Consider the following 17740-nt stretch of genomic DNA (forward strand, 5'->3'; position numbering starts at 1 on the left):
ACCGCTCGTATCTACCCGCAAAACAGAAAGTATTATTCATTCATTGGTGGTTAAAAAAAAAAAAAAAGTAAAATGCACCGAAGTTTCTTCGGCGCAATCGAGTTTTCTGTACAGCTATAATGCTGCATGAAACTTTCAACGAAGGCCCATGAAACCCTTTAGCCGCGGCCCATGAAACAGCCACAGTCCGCTGGTGGCCACAGTCACGGCCCATGAAACTCTGCCACGGTCCGTTGGTGGCCTGTGTTGTTGGTACCCATAGCGGTGCTAGAAGTACGATTATGGCCAACTTTAACCATAAATAAAATAAAAACTACTCTGGCTAGAGAGCTGGAATTTGGTATGTTTGATGATTGGAGGGTGGATGATCAACATACCAATTTGCAGCCCTCTAGCCTCAGCAGTTTTTAAGATCTGAGGGCGGACAGAAAAAGTGCGGACGGACAGACAAAGCCATCTCAATAGTTTTCTTTTACAGAAAACTGAAAAGGGTTGGTGGGGGGTGGGGGGCAGTTAGTCCTTATTTCTCTTCAGATCTGTTGCAAATTTAGAACTGATGAATACCTGGACTCATTACTGTACGCAGACAAGGACGGTTCAACATAGCCGCTTTTATTTTCAAACCTTTGTGCTTCCGCTTAAACTGTGAATATTCTGCCATAATAATAATAATAATAATAATAATAATAATAGCCAAAAATTTAACGGGTAAAACCTGTAAGCTTCCGTTACAAAACGACAAAACAACATCAGTACGGCAGAATTCTGGTATTTCTTCGACTGTAGACGCGAGAAGCTTTACATTGACTCAGTAGATCGGAGTTCGTATGACAATGAACACTGACTCTGTTTATATGTACAAAAATGCCGGATTTACCGGAGGAAACAAGTAAAATTCGAGAAGAAACATTAAGGAAACAAAGGCCTGTATGGGTGTACACGGTAGTTTATCTTCACTTATTACCAAACGTTGGTCCTTAAACTACCCTTGAGCCACTTATTCTCAGATAAGTTTATAAGCCAAGAACATTCACGAGTTTATATAAATTAACATGCATTTTGCAACGCGGCCTATTCACAGGTGTGAATAATATTTCGTGAAAATTCTGGTCTCCACTAATGGAGAGTGGTGCGGAATAGCCTAATATTTCTTAACTCTTTCGAAGCCACGTAATGCATTCAAATGAATCCTTGTTACAATTCACGCAATTTTCATGCACTATGACAGCTACAAATCACGCAACAGTTACACCAAACGTGCGCTTGAGATTACCGATCACGACAATGTACTGTGACGCGCTGCAATTTCAAAATCTGAAAATTTTTAATTGCGTGGACTTTCTTAGGTTACGTTTCTTCACGTGTTAATGTATTACATCGTCAATGCATCGTGTTGACATTTACTAGCATAAAATAGAACGTAGCTATAACGAGAATCGTAAGAGCGATTCCCCAATTCCATAATTCTAACCAGCGGGTGTGAATGTACTCCAGTACCTAAATTATGAAACAATAATTGGGAAGTAAAAATCGCCTAAGGAAGAATACACCATTAAAAATAAACTTATGGACTGGTTTTCACAGGCATAAAAAGACATGAGATTCCAAAATGTCTTATCATAAGAGCTATTCCGCTGTTGTGCTTCTTATCCAACATTAAAGCAAAACTGGCCGAGAACTTCAGTTATAAAATAGGACATCTTATCATTATTAGAAAATTCTGACTCATACTTAACAGTAATTAATGACTCGAGCCGTTTCTAGTGAATTGTCAGCACCACAATCAGAGGTAGGTTCTTAGTCAAAAGAACAAGTTTCCAATTAAAACTAGTAAAAAGACATACATTATAACAACATATCATTAGTTAGCTTATTAATCTCAAGTCAAAAGTTTAATAGCCCTGTAATTATGCCTGTCATTTCCAAGAGGAACTATATTAGTGAGCTATTAAATTATTTAGCTATCAGATCTGGAACTTAACATTTGACCATAAAATTGAACACTACTCAGTTAAGAAAAATGTTCAACTAAACAATTCTACAGCATACACAAAATTAAGTTCTGCTAATCATCGAATCACAAGAATGAAATACATTTATTTAATATAAAAGACGATGGAATTCTCCTATTTACCAAGATATAGAAATGGATCAAATTTCATGACAAAATATAACAGCACAAAGACTAAAATACAACATAAATGAAACCAGTGTATTTTGCAACGGATTGTTAAGATGTTAAACCCTTCTGTGTGTGAATAATGTGCTATTGGAATATTAGCATACTGATACAAGGACGCGGACTATTTAAATAACAGGAACACTACTTGGAGTCAGTCATGCTTTTCCAAAAGAGTGAATTTTTGAGCTAGTCTTGCAAGTTCAAAAAGTAGGTCTATGTCCAAGACTACCCTGTGGTGGTTTGGGCATTCTCAAAGCCTAAAGCAGCGGACGCCGTGCGTGCTTCTGCAAGAATTCCAGTTCAGTCGTTCCGATTTTTCAGTGCTAATGTTAACTTCTCAACTTTTCGTTAACATTGGATAAATATTTGATAATTCGGTGTATCGTTTTTATTCAAAATAATAAAAAACAGTCTTTATTGACCATCACTTTTTACCTAAAAACAACCGAGCATCTATGGATAGTGGGTGGCGGGGCCGGGAGGGGGTTGGAGGAGCAGGGCCGTGAGCAAAATATCGGCTTACAGTAGGCTTGTATGTACACTATTAAGCTAATTATTCAGGTACTAAGAAAAAAACATTTCATAACGTTATCATTCACAAAGAACTGCATTTCCTGGGCAAGTGTTAGTGGAGAAAAAGGTTTTAGGCTTTTTTTTTGCGATTTAATGCGCACACATTAATAAATATACGTAATCTACGTGACCTTTTTCACGCCATCCGTAATGGAATATTTCCTTCAGCACACCAGATCCATCCGCTTCAAGTTCCCTAACTCGCCCTATAGTTTTGGAAAAGCGTTTTCGCAACTTCCATCACAAGCTGCCCATTCAGTATACGACAATCACTAAGACATGCAGTATGAACTGAAAGAATATATTTTATGTACTTGGAAGTTGATAAAAACAGTTTCATTTCCGCAACCCACGTTAAGCATGGGCCAGTAACTGCTTCATTTGTCTGCACGTGGTGTTTAAACTTCAAAACATGCGGAGAAAATGTCCCCTGATCATCAGGCTCAACTTTTTAATATGATTCGTGATTCACAATAAAATGCATATATTCAATTTTTTTAAGGAAAACATTACAAACGAAAGTGCTGTGGCAAAACTAAACAAGTAAAAATTGAGCAGAAGTTCCTTTGGCGCAATCGAGTTTTCTGTACAGTGTATAAAGCTGTATGACTCTCAACCGCGGCCCGGTGGTGGCCCGTGTTGTTGGTACCTAAAGCGGTGCCAGACGCACGATCATGGCTAACTTTAACCTTAATCAAAATAAAAACTACTGAGGCTAGAGGGCTGCAATTTGGTATGTTTAATGATTGGAGGGCGGATGATACAACATACCAATTTGCAGCCATCTAGCCTCAGTAATTTTTAAGGTCTGAGAGCGGACAGAAAAAGTGCGGACGGACAGACAAAGCCATTACAATAGTTTCCTTTTACAGAAAACTCAAAGTAATTCAAAGAACTGGGTGACTAGTCGAATTCTAAAGCAATAGATTAGGCGTCAGGTTTATTTCGATATAAATCACTACTAAGCTTGCGTTAAAAAATTTCGATTTCATTTTATTTTCGATCTCCAAAGCCAAAGAATCTCAAAGATCCTCAACACTTGTGAAGGTTTTAACCCACGCAATACAACCTTAGCTTCGCGGGTATTGCCTTAAAATACGAGGATACACCCACAAGATTACAAGTCTAGCATTAAGGGCACAACCTCGAAATACAACCTTGGTGTCAAAGAGTACAACCCCAAAATACCATGCTGGTGGTAAGCGTACGCGACATAACAAAAGACTATTGTCAAGACTTCAACCCTTAGGGTATAGAACTGGTCTCAGAGAATTTACGCTGTATATGATTGCAACCAATGACATCTGTAGATCCCAATCTTAATTTGAAATAAAAATGGCTATCGGTTTAGTGTTAAAAAGGAATCTCAAAGATGTCAGCAACTGTACAGTAAAATCACTATAATACTGGAGTGACTCTAAACATAGATCTAGATTTTATATTGAGTACTGGCCATCTTTGCAATGTTTGCTTGCTTGGTGATGAGCGTCATATTGGAGGATCTTTCGTTATAGTGACATGAATAATCTATATAATTTAAATGCACGAAAGAAATTTAAATTCAATAAAGCCATCACATCTCTGACGTAACAAGTGGATCCTTATTAACTGAACAGCAAATATTACGTGAAATCACAGAATGAAATACCAGATTATTGACCACAAATGCTTTAACGTGAATCTCGGTGTAGCTATTCCTATAGTCTGCAGGAATCTTTCCTAGATAAGTGACCCCCAAGGGTTTTCGGGGGTCGTTATCTAGGACTAACATTTCTTGGGGGTCAATATCTTTATGATATTTAGTCTTTTGTTTATGTTTTTACGGTTATCCCCAACGGGGTTGTACTAAACACGCCGCAAAGGTGGATACATACTGCGTTAAAATCCTTGGCGGTCACTATCTAGGAAAGGTCTGTCGACAGGCCTTAGGCTGAACTGTCTCTTCCCACAAATTTTGTTCTTTCCTGGGATCTCGTTTTCTAGTCTGTTACGAAATTAACTACACGTAGATTCTATCCGCGGCAACGCTGGTAATTATCAAAAACTTCCCTATCTGGAAGGGCTTAATATCCCTGTACTAGACAAAGTTACAACAAGTAAATTAATGCCTTTCAGAATACAGTTATATCCTATGCTTTAAAGTTGTTAATAAATGGGTCCACGTATGGAACAGAAGGCGACGAGTGGCATAGTTTTCCGAAAGTTTCCGAGACATTTTTTACGTACATACGTGTAGAGTCAGATAATAATGGAATTAGTAATGTGTTGGACTTTGTAAATTCATGTTGTGTTTCTACATAACTTTGATAATAAGAGAAATTCTCGCATATTGGACTTCTCAAGTGCTGTTGTAGATAATGCATTTTTCAGTTAAACTACTGATGCAATGCGTTATGTTGTTTTGGGCATTGTAGTGGCAGATTAAGTTCCTCTTTGTACCTGTCAGAGTACTAATTAGTCATTAACCTTTTCTTAGTCGCGTAAGTTCATCTATTTTCTCGTATACTGCGCTTCAGCCTACAATCTTGAGCCTTTATTTCCATGTAATTTTTTATGCTTCCAAGTCTTAGGATAGTATAGAATACAGAATTTAGGTCAAAGGCCAAGCGATGGGACCTATGAGGTTATTCAGCGCTGAAACGGAAGTAAAAAGGTTTGAAAGGTGTAACAGGCGGGACACCTCGGTTAGGAGAGAGTGGAAAGTAAGATGGAAGAAAGAGAATATGAACGGAGGTACAGTAAAAGGAGTGAAAGGGGGTTGCAGCTAACGGCCGAAGGAAGGAACGCTGCAAAGAGCTACAGGTAATGCCTACAGTGCACCGCATGAGTTGTACTGACGGCACTAGCCCCCTACGGGGTAAATCCATGCATTCTTCGGTAATTCTCTCTCCTCCATTGACTTGTGTACTTCAAGACCAATCATTTGCAATTTTGCAATTTGTGATTATTTCCAAAGCTCCCGGGGAACCCTTTCGTACTTAGTTTCGCAGATTTTACACTGAGAAAGTAATTTATTTAAGTTTAGTAACAAAAGGACCAGGGCACTCATTAAATGAAGATTTTGTGCAAAGGCAATTACTCTCACTCCTTAAGGTAAACTATTTCAGCTCAGACTAATGCCAGTATGAAGGTATTTGCAATTTCTTATAACCAAACATTACCAAAAGCCAAGCTCCAACCATTTTACCAGCAATCAAGAATTGCTTTAGCAGTTTCATTTAAATGTAAACTTTAAGAGAAAATCATACTCAAACTTCAGGACTAAAATCTTGATCATTTAAAAAAAGGATTAAAACTGTTTTTCCCCGATTAAGCTCTTACATACCCAAGTATTACAAAACTATGAGAGGACATTGCTGTGCGCAAGTACATTAACAACACCCCCTCCCCTACAAACCAGACAAACACACGCACATAATGCAGATCTAGCAGAGATCAAACAAGTACTCCCTATCATTGTCAAATCTGCGATCCTGTCAACTGCTATGCGTGGTGTCTTTTATCTATTAATAACGCAGCTTCAGCAACTAGGATCCCGTCATACCTGTTTACAAATTTAAACTGTTAAATGCAGTTCTGTAGCTTCAGTGGTGTTCTTTAACCTCTGATGAACACCAGCTACTCAACCACCAGTTTCTCAATTCTCACTACAAAGACTTTCCTTGAAACGCCTACTTAACTAGACTCGAAATACGGAGGTGGCGACTACTATGACTCGCGGAGCAATTGATTTGTCAAAAGCTCTTAACAGAGCCAGAAGTTTGTCACACTTAAGGCTGCCGAGTGACGAAAATGTATTTGAGAGGTTAGCATGCTGTTCAACACAAAGCATACGAAAATCGCCATCCGTATATATCGTTGCCAATAATATCCACTTCGTAATTTCCTTCCTCTAATTTTAATTACAGCCCGCTGCAGTTTGTATCAGTTTGCGAGGGTTTGTTACAAGCTTTCCATCATTAATGTTTTGTGTCTACAAAGACACGGGCGTTAACCTCGCTTGTAGTACCACGCTTTTAATCCAGGCATAAATGTATCAGATTTGTTTGTTGCAGTCATGCATAAATTAGTAACGAAGTTCAAAAATCATGGGACGTGCCTCCTGAGATCAACTGAAGAAAGCATTTTTGTTTTCCAAGTCGAAGGCTACCACACGTTTTTAAGTTAATGACCAAGCCGTATTTCTCCACCATAATCAAGCAGTAATTTCTCTCTCTCTCTCTCTCACGAGGCGGCAAAACACTCTTCCTCCTAATTTTTTTTTACCCTAATTTTGCTGTATAGTTTTGGAAAGCACTTTTTAATTAGATTATGGATATATCCTACGTATGGAATAGACGGTAATATTACTTCACTGAAACATAATGGGCATTGAGGTGTATCATTTAGCTTTTAATTGCATTTTTTTTAATACATGAAGAAGCATCTATAATGATGTCACTTTAAGACCGTGGCCACACGGTAGTGATGTGGTGGTGCATTTAGCCATCCTACCATTAGGGAACAATTATACTGTATATAATTAGAAGCGGGAAAAATAAAATAGAGTGACATATTTTAAGACTATCAACAATATTAGAACACGGAAAATTGAGAAATGTTAAAAGACAGAAACATGGGAAGGCAGAAGTTCAAGAAAATACAAGAAAACTTAGGAAAGAAATTCACGAAGGTTCTACATGCTTTGTTATTGAGGAGAATAAATGGAAGGCTATTGAAAAGGATGATGTCAACAAACAACGTAGCTGAAAGAATACCGTTCATTTAGGTCCTCCTTAAGTTGATTGTATTGTAACTAAATTAACAAATAAATACCCTAAGATACGGATATTTTCTAATATCAGTCTCCTACTTATAATGTATTTTTAAAGCTACCCAAATGCCAGTGGTTGTTAATTTACCACCTTGTGTAAATTTAAATTTGGGAAATAACATTCATTCTAGTAATCAACAAATTATGATGCATGTTATCGAAACAGGATAGAGACAGGATGGGTAACCAATAGCCCCAAATCTTTCTCAGGCTTGAAAAACCACCACTTTGAAAGTGAGGGCCATAACAATCTGTGAGAACGGAATCTGAACGAATTTCATATATCGGTTCAGACCTATCCTCGGGCTACTAACCATCGCAATTCGGAAGGTAGCTAAGGAACTGGAGGGTTAACTCGCAGTTCAAAATATGAATATCAGCAAAATACTTGTCGCAAAAGACGGGGCTATTTTTTCTGTGGAAAGACAATGACTTAAGTAGACTCGAGTAACATTTACATTCGACGATGAAGTCATGACTAAGGGATAAAACTAAATGAGTTGGCAGTTAAATGAAAACAAAAACAGCATAAGAAAAACTTGAAATGAAAACTGAATATGAACACAAGGACACTGTGACAGAACACACACCAAATCGATAAAACCCAACCTACGTCACTAGAGGTAGTTCTTGGTATTCTTAAAAAAAAAAAAAATAAAGTTCTGCCTGACGAAGTACGAAGACAAATCGGGAAAGGTGCAGATGTGTTACAGAGGATCCAAAAATACGCTAAATTGCCAAATGGAGATGGCTAGATCCACGGGAAACCAAATCATCTTGACAAGTGAAAACCAAATGCGGTAATCTTGCAGACCTTCGTACATTAAATATGACAGGCAGCCTCATTCAAGTAAATAAATGTCTTTGTCCGTCTCTGGCCAAGCTGAATAGCGACATCGCATCTGATCCAAGGGCATCTGTTCCCTTTCTAATCGCCATGTCTTTGCAGTTGAATTTACAGTTACTGTAGTACATACGAGCGTTCTAGAAAGCCTTTAAACCTAACAAAATAAGGGCCTTGTGGTCATCAGCCGATTGTTAATGTTAGTTTTTAGTATGTTAGGAGTGTCATTGATTATAGAAGCTACCGATACTGAATAGTTTATTATTTTGTGAAATAACGGTTGTGGTCGATGACTTTAGTTTCAAGATGTGACTTAGGCGTAACGTCCGAATTTAAAGGTATCCGCTAGATGAATGACAGTTCACACCCCAAATAAATGCACGTGGGTGGTGTGACACATTTTATTTAAGTGTAGAGACCTACCTTCGTTGGAATAATTTCGAGACTGAACAGAATTACCAGTTTCCACTGCAGATCCTGAGTACCATCCTAACTTAACGTAGCTGGTGCGATTAAGGATGAGGAATAGTCTTGACCTCTCTTGTTCTCACATCGGTATTAACCAGGTATGAATCCACCTACGCGGTCACCTCCGAGGTGCTAGTACTAAACATGGTGTCAGCTCTATGGGACCCCTTGTATAGTACCCCTCGGGGATCAAAGAACTATATACCCTATTTCTATATATTAATAAGCGAAATCTTTGATCCCCGAGGGGCTAATACTAAACACTGAGTCCCAGTGAGCTTCCACCATGTTTAGTACTATCACCTCGGAGGTGACGCCGGGCTAATACCTCTCACGTCTCTATTAGCAGGGGTAGTACCACGACAAACCTCCGGTCTCTTGGAGAGAGTACTAATATAACTGGCTTCAAACTAACCGCTTATATTACAGTTATCGTTGACATTAATTCCTTCCCTTATTCAAATCCTCGGTTGACAACGGATCCCAGTACATTGCTGGGATGGTATCAGGGAATTCTTATTTCTGCGCTACCATTGCTGTAATGTTATTCCCAAAATAAAAAAATAAATAAATAAACCGCACGGTAATCAAGAGCCCATTTCCCAAAATGGCTGCTAAATGTAGTTTATGACAGAAAACGTTACACTCAAGCCAACAAAGAATAATAAAGTTTAAAAGCCTTTCGAGAGAAACTATGCTCAAAACATCGCTTCGCAAATGCTGTACATAATGAAACTTGATTATGAACTGTAAAACCGGTTACCGAGATAATGCACTTGGAAACATCAGACAATGAAATGAAAGCATAAGGAAGACACACCAAGCAAACAGACGGTCATTTCTGTCTAAACTTTGAAGCAACCAACTTTTCTTGCCAGTCTTGCATTTTCACCACGAAGGCGAATTCACACAATGAATACAGATAAGGAAATGAAGGTTTTGTCAGAATTCCTCTATGTAGACTCATTCTCTGTGCTTATAGCACGCATGCGTAAGAACAAAAACAACAAAGACACCACAGGGAAGATACCCAGCGCATAGTTTCCATAGAAATTAACGGGGAACTGCAAAATAAAAGTGTAACAATGCCAAAGTTTGCCACCAGGAGCTCCTTTGTTTCTCAGAAAGGATATCAAGCGTTGTGCGGGTAAATCAAGTTTCCTTTCATATAACTTCCTAGTGCATTGGTATGCCACTGGGCGTTACCCGTCTTTCTTAGGCATGTCAAGCAATTCGGTATATTCCCGTTACACCAGCATTACAGAGTGCAACGTCCTATAAAACCAGTGCTTCTATAACATTCAAAAGTACTGAATATCCACCCACGCTCTGTATGGCTTCAAGAATTGACACCGCTTCACCACCGTAACCCGTTTACTGCGGCTCAGACGTCCTGCTACCATCACCCAGCCTGTTCATCCTTCCCTAATACTGAGCCATCTCCACCCTAAATTATCCAACATTAATAACATAAATGATCACCTCGTCTTACCTGCCAAATGAGTACATGGTCTCATACAGCTAAGTTCGCATTTTTTTTATTGACCACAATTTTTTATATCTTGGAGCGCTTGCAGTTTACGTTGACGCGGTGTCTCGTCTGCCAGTTTTCTAGTCGCGGAGGAATACCAACATACAAAATCGGTACTAAAATTACGAAACCATAACTAACCAACCTAACCTAACCTAGTGCGGCGTGCCCTTACCTAGCCGGGGGGGGGCGAAGTGGACCCCCAAGAAAGATAAGAGAACATGGCGCTTCGTGTGGAACTACTTACCTTGGCGGATACCTTGGCGGACGGGACAAACAGCGTTACGTGGCGTCAACATAAACTGCCAACTACCCGATACCTTATTTCAAAAGTTTTTTAAACTTAGTGGCTAATTCCCCGGCAGGCAATCGTGACAGCCGGGGTGATGCTGCGCCCTAGGATAGGTTAGGTGAAGGTAGGTCGTATTCTGGTGGAAATTTAGTATTTGTGGACTTATTTGTTGACTAAGAAAAATTACAGGCATAGGTATAATACAATTTATGACAGGTGAATGTACGTAAATATAGCTGGGTCTTTTTTTTTTGACATAAATATCGTTAATTTCTTAAACCAAAACAATCTTCTACGAAAGTGTAACGTTCACGACTGATCTCAAGTTTCTTTAGCAAAACCACTGCCAGGTTACCTTTAAAAATTAAGTAAATATTCGGATAAAATACCGTGCGACAAAAATACATTCATGCTACAAACGGTTAGAGTGCAAATTCTTAACCAAATAATAAGAATTGAGAATTATTGCGTCGCGTTGTCACCCTCAACGAGGAGCGGCTGATAAAAACGTATCGTGAAAATACGCCCGCGATCTTGTCCTAGGCTTAATTCACCGAAAGCTGTTTAGCTTAAGCTCCTTTTAGAGCAACCCTTTGGTATACCAGACTCTCAAAACGAGGTTTGGTAATTTTGCTGGGAATAAATTTATTTTGCCATTTTCTATGTTCACCTAAGTTAAATATTACAGTTTAGCCTCGGAAACATCTCAGCACGGAATTACATCATTCAAATGTCATTTCACGCCTGTTGAATTTGAAACATCAGTGGATATACAACAAGCTGAAATTATATTCTTAAACTCACTACGCCAGGGAAAAGGAGTTCCTTGATTTTCGGATTCCCATTTTTTTTTTTTAATATTACACCCTTTATCGTATACTGAGATGCTATTCAGGCTACGAGCAATTCTTGCATTACCCAATGTTCAAGGACACATTAGGCCAATGTACAATAAATTACTTAAGAAAGGAACTTAACTTAGTCCGACTGTTCAGTCCACAGGCACAGACTTTGATGACGTGTATCTGTAGTGACGTAGTCCTCTCCTTCGAGGGTTCCAGCAGGAAAGGAAAGAAAGCGGACAGATTTAGTTTTAGGTCTGGACGATAGATGGCTGTAGTGGAAAATGCAAAGCTCACGTCTGAGTGCTTTTGAACTCAAAACTTTCAATAACTAACAATGTTTAAGTTATATAGTCCAGCCAAAGCGAAACGTGTATGAATGATGCACAGTATTACGTATGCATTTCTTGTCATGCCTTCAGAAATGGCCTTAGTGTACCGACTTACGCATGTACAAGATTTGTAATTGGAAGGTAGAAAATCAAACATTCATTACGGTGAACTACGATGTAAATCTTCAGAATGTCAGATACATTGCATTAACTACTTACCAGTATTGTTAACACAATTACTAAGCCGTTCATGTCATTTACGTGAAAAATTTCAGTTAAGATTTTGATGTGTTGCGTATTATATTAGTATATACATGATGCACTGCCGACGTTAATGAACATGGTTCCGACGATGTTTTGTAATATCAGCTTAGGAAATGAAATATGCTATCTCTTGCAACAAGAATATTCTTATCACATTTCCAAGCCCTTTGCTTTTGCAGTCCTGAGGCCAGGTAACACTTTTAAGATAAGCATGAACGATTTATTCATATATCTCATGTACAGTACATACATGTGAACATATCCGTTTATATGCATGGTATGTGGAAATATGGTGTCTAGCTGCGCGTGTATCTATTACACTTTTGCTGCACAACTCGTTCCTCTATCAGTAAGGCTGATAAACGTTGAAACTGGTCAATGGTTGTACTGGTTACCAACAAGAAATGCCGGACCACTTCGCCACATATTCCACTCAAGCTTGCAGTGGGGCTTGCAACCTCACCCTGATGAGAGATATATAGAAAAGGTATTGAGTCATATATATATATATATATATATATATATATATATATATATATATATATATATATATATATATATATAGTGAGATATGTGCTCTCACGTGCACCTTTGTTTTCCTGTTTTTCCTCTTTGATCCTGTTGTTTTTACTTCTGGGTGTTTTCATTTCGCTGGCTGTCCATTTTATTTGAATTCATTTTTCACCCGTTGTTTCAATGGCTGTTATTGCGTGCAGGGCTTTTCTCGGTATTGATTAATAATACTTTGATGTTGTTTTAATGTATTACTTAATTTGATCAATGGTTTTTCTGTTTTTTTTTTTGTGTTATTCCCTTCAGACGTGGATAGCGGATATTCGAAGAATATTGATATAATTTTTCATGGTTTTATTTGTTTCTTGCTTGTTTTCTTCCGATACGATGATTCTCGAAAGCGGGCCGCTTCATAATGTTAAATAGATTCAGTCAAATGAGTCTCACATGCTTCGAAAGTATATATTCAAAACTAATAACTGTCGATATGTGACTGAAAAATGTTCACCATATATAATAAAATAATCTTTTCGTTACATGTCAGGTTGATATAAATATTTTCCGAAAATTCCTTGCAGCAAAAATAATTAAACAGATAAGTAAATCTAAATAAGAACATTAATCAGTTTTGATTAATAGTCTCATTATTCCACTCACCTGCGCAGAGCTGGACAAATTTTGATAACGATTCACGAATAAATACTTAGAATGTTTTTTGTGTGCAAGATATAAGTTGAACAGTACAAAAATATAAAGTTCTTTGATGGCTATTACTTTTTCATGTCATGAATATGCATATAACATTTCCCCCAAAAAATATGCTATAAATTTTTAATAACAACAAAATCTTTCCTGTTTAACTCGAGCCCTGACGAGGAATTTAATACTGTCGCTCTTCATGTAATCATTAAAACATTAATTTTCGTATCGTTTTACCTCTTAGGTTGCTGCTGGTGTTGACAGCATGAAGGATTGCAGCTTTTATGATACATTCATGTCCACATACACGCACACAGACACACACATACACGCACACATATATATGTGTGTGCATGTAAATATTGTGTAATCATATACACACATATATATATATATATATATAGTATATATATATATATATATATATATATATATATATATATATATATATATATATATATATATAAATATACAGTATATATGTGTGTGTCTGTGTGTGTGTGGGTGTGTTTGTGCATGCAAACTGTATTTAATCATTTAGTGTCTAGGGTCTTTGTTTTGTACTTGAATGCATGTATACAGTTGTACAATATAAGTATATACCATGCATGTATCTATGTGGATATATATATATATATATATATATATATATATATATATATATATATATGTATATATATATATTATATGTATTTTTATAAATATATATATATATATATATATATATATATATATATATATATATATATATATATATTATATATATAAATTTTATAGTGATTAGAGAATATGCTTATGCATTCGTTATTTTTGCCGTATTAACAGGAATAAAGAAGTGTAGTACCTTCCGAGCAAAAAACGCATTATTACGTTAATAATATCCGATTCCCAGGTATTAAGTACATGAAATAAATCTTACCTCAGTCTCATTGTTGAAAAAGAGTCGTCACCAGCTATTAAACATATTGAGTATTATCCTGAAAGTGATGTAAATGAGTTTATTATAGAAGGTCTTTAATGAATGCTGTTAGTATTTTGTTTCATTTGATAGCCTTTCTGGTGTTATCTGTCACTCTCTTCTTTCTCTTTTGAGAGAGAGAGGGGCTTGGGGATATCGAAGGGGAGACACTAATTTCTAATGTTAAATGTGACAAAATTTATTTTCGGTTTTGAAAGATCTCGCAGGAGTAGGATTAACTAAAACGAAAAACATTGATACCTGTTGGCAATAACGCTTATCGATAATCACGAGTCTACGCCGGAGATACTGGTCACATCTCCATTAACAGCTTTTACCGGAAATGAAAGAAGTTACAGAAGAAACAAGGATTCAGTCAAGAGTAACTTACAGAAGGCTAAGAACCATAGTGCAGAAAGGGTTTAGATAAACTCTGATAATAGAATTATTGCTATTCTTTTTTTTAGGTGTAGAGGAGGTCGAGGCGATAGAGATCTTGACTAAATTTCATCGGAGCTTGTTCATACTTGGTATGATGAAACAAGCAATATCGCTGCTAATAAACTTTAGCTAAATAACGTATTGATTCGGCTCGAGGAGTTGATCTTCAAGTCTGGATTAAAGAAAAAATCAAGACTCATTCTACCGCCTGCTTTTAAGAAACTGTATCTGTACTCACGTCCTTACTGGATTTAGGGGGATTGTTTGAACACTGAATTCACAGTTTTTTGTTCCTATCACATCTCACTTTAATTTCTCCCATCCACTTCTCCTGCATTACCTGCAGAGTTTTATGAGAGGCGACTGCCTCACTTTAATCAAACGTTGATTAGAGTGCCAGAAGAGACTGCGATAGGCATAAGTGCTCAATTGTGACCTGCTCTTGCAGGTCTCTCAGTCCCCCTTTCATTTACAGATGGATGCGAGGGGACGTGTTTGTCCTCCTTTGTTGCACAGAACCTGGAAAACTTTATGACATTTCGAGGCATGATATTTCGTGGTTAATATCTCATAAGGTCCCTGAAGAGTGGCGCTGGTACACAAGGTTTTTGGCGTAATGCTAAAGTACTTGGCTGTTAAAGGGGAATATAGGAGGTGGGGGACTTAAAGTAGTTTCCCCTGAGGGGAAATGAGAGTGGAAGTTGTGCTGAGATAGTCAAGTGTACAATTATGTCGTGGGGATATGGGTGTGTGCGTGTGCGCGCGCGGAGCATTTTACCTCTAGTGAAAAAAAAATCGTTTGTTTTCCTTACAGAGCCTGGTGCTCACATGTGCGGCTTTGTGTAGTTTTATGTAACGCTAGAAGGCTCATTCGAGTTATGAAAGCTTTTATTTAGCTGTTATACCAATAACACAAGAAAGAGAGCCGGAGGGAGAGGGAGAAAAAGAAAACAGAGGGAACGTGAATGATCAGTACCGACTTATATCTAGCATATTTATAATGGTAATATTTCTTGCAGGGATATTTAGCTTTAGAACTGTATATGTTTTCAAGAAGGAACTAAAACGCTCGAAGAAAAAGCTGTACGTAGTTAGGGATCAAAATGCCACCTAAGGCCGATTTCCCTATTGGAGTCCCTGAGCTTGTAACATCCTACTTGTTAAAACAGTAACAACTGGCATTATCTGTATATAACTAGTATGCTACCCGTGATACCTTCTGTGATTCCGTATTTCTGGAGGCTTTCGAACAAGAAAAGAACTCGTAATTATCCTACAGCATCCGCCTCTGACCGTGCGACGATCATTTGATAAAGTGACGTTTAGTTTCGTACCTCCGTTCACCGAACCCACTTTTGGACGCCATCAGGCGGCCACTCTTAGTATGACGGAGTTTACGATCGCCTTCTTCTTACAGCTTTTGAGAGGAACTCTTTCGTAGCGAGGAAGTGCTTGCCTTGTTTATTGTACAGTACGTTAAGATTTTACGAGGCCATTCTAAACAGTGCAGTGTTTTGAATGCATTTACGTGGGAGGAACTTTAAACATCCCACGGGACGTTTGTATGTCATGATTTCCCTTTTAACTCTATGGATATTACCTCCAGCTCTACCACGGGAATTTCCTAGTCGTATCAGGCTTAATCCCTGATAGAAGGAAAAGGCTGACTCATGTAAAACAATCGATCGTTACTGATACCAGAGGACTCCCATAGGGGGATATTTCCGTCAGTGCTCCTCATGCGGTGCACTGTAGGCATTACTTAAGGTTCTTTGCAGCGTGCCTTCGGCCCCTAGCTGCAACCCCTTTCGTTCCTTGTACTGAACCTCCTTTCATATTCTCTATCGTCCATCTTACCTTTAACCCTCTCATAACAGTCGATTCACAGTGCAACTGCGAGGTTTTCTTCCTGTTACACCTTTCAGACCTTTTACTGTCAATTTGCGTTTCAGCGCTGAATGACCTCATAGGTCCCAGTGCTTGGCCTTTGGCCTAAATTCTATATTCATTTCAATTCGTTACCAGAGGCAGTGGGTCACTATGAGAAAGTAGAGCAGTCGGAGGACTACATATGGATCACGGTTCCGTTCATAGGGTTGATGGTCTTGATGGTCTGCGATCAAGATTTTTACACTAGACTATGTGGTTTCAGTAATAAAGCAGGTTTGTAAATGTTTACGCAGTAACTGGATTTTTTGTCTCTCCCACTTTTTTTTTTATCTCATTGTTAGCAAAACTGCGCAAGAAATTTTGTACGGCTTTTCGTGTATTCTGTTTTATTCTGTATTTACCGAAGCAAGTCTCCTTCAGTAGTCACTCTTCCATGGTAAGGTCATGACCAGCCTGGCTCCATCCTCTTACGCACTAACTAAGCTGACTCTATTAGGCATGATGATAGCTTTCCAATATCGGATCATGAGAGAAATCTCCTGTTTTTTCCTCCCTTCTTGATTTTTATGGAGGTCCGCATCGCATTTCCCGTCCTCCATCAAAATGCCGAAGATCAAAGAGGTTTAACCTCGCTGGTCCTTTTTGCTTTTCCGAGAGCGTTGTACGGTGCGTGGCTGACAAATAGACTATTAGATGTAAACATTATATTTTGACTCCTTCAGTCTGGCTATGATGATCGCAAGTAAGTCTGATAACTTTTATTGGAAAGAACTTTCATAATGCATTTTTTCCTCTAGCGTTCAATTCCCCACATCGTAATTATAGTGCGCTTCTCCCCTTTTATAGTGTAATTACCTACCAGCAGAGACTACAGTCTACCCCAAAGCCAAATCAAAGTCCTTCGAAAGAAGGCATCGTGCTTACCCCATACAAATGCTGAAAAACAAGCACGTTCAAAAAAGAATTTGCGTGGTATGGATACCTTGACATCAAAATCTGTTACTTTTATCTCACTGGTTCATTCGTATGAAATTTCTGGGCCAACCCTAAAGGGGTTAAGAATAAAAATATGTCAGTGGCCTGGTTAAACTTTTTAAT

At 38.1% G+C, this 17740-nt stretch overlaps 1 long non-coding RNA gene across 1 annotated transcript in view; it reads right to left on the reverse strand.

Annotated features, from left to right (window-relative positions):
- The window catches only part of LOC136838645 (uncharacterized), a 50898-nt gene extending 40425 nt beyond the window's left edge, over positions 1–10473 (reverse strand). The window contains exon 1 of the long non-coding RNA XR_010853065.1: positions 10373–10473. This is a non-coding gene — a long non-coding RNA (uncharacterized lncRNA). The remainder of the gene's footprint in view (positions 1–10372) is intronic.
- Between the last annotated feature and the right edge of the window lie 7267 nt (positions 10474–17740).

Source organism: Macrobrachium rosenbergii, chromosome 5 (genome assembly GCF_040412425.1).
Source record: "Macrobrachium rosenbergii isolate ZJJX-2024 chromosome 5, ASM4041242v1, whole genome shotgun sequence".
Taxonomy (NCBI): Eukaryota; Metazoa; Arthropoda; class Malacostraca; order Decapoda; family Palaemonidae; genus Macrobrachium; species Macrobrachium rosenbergii.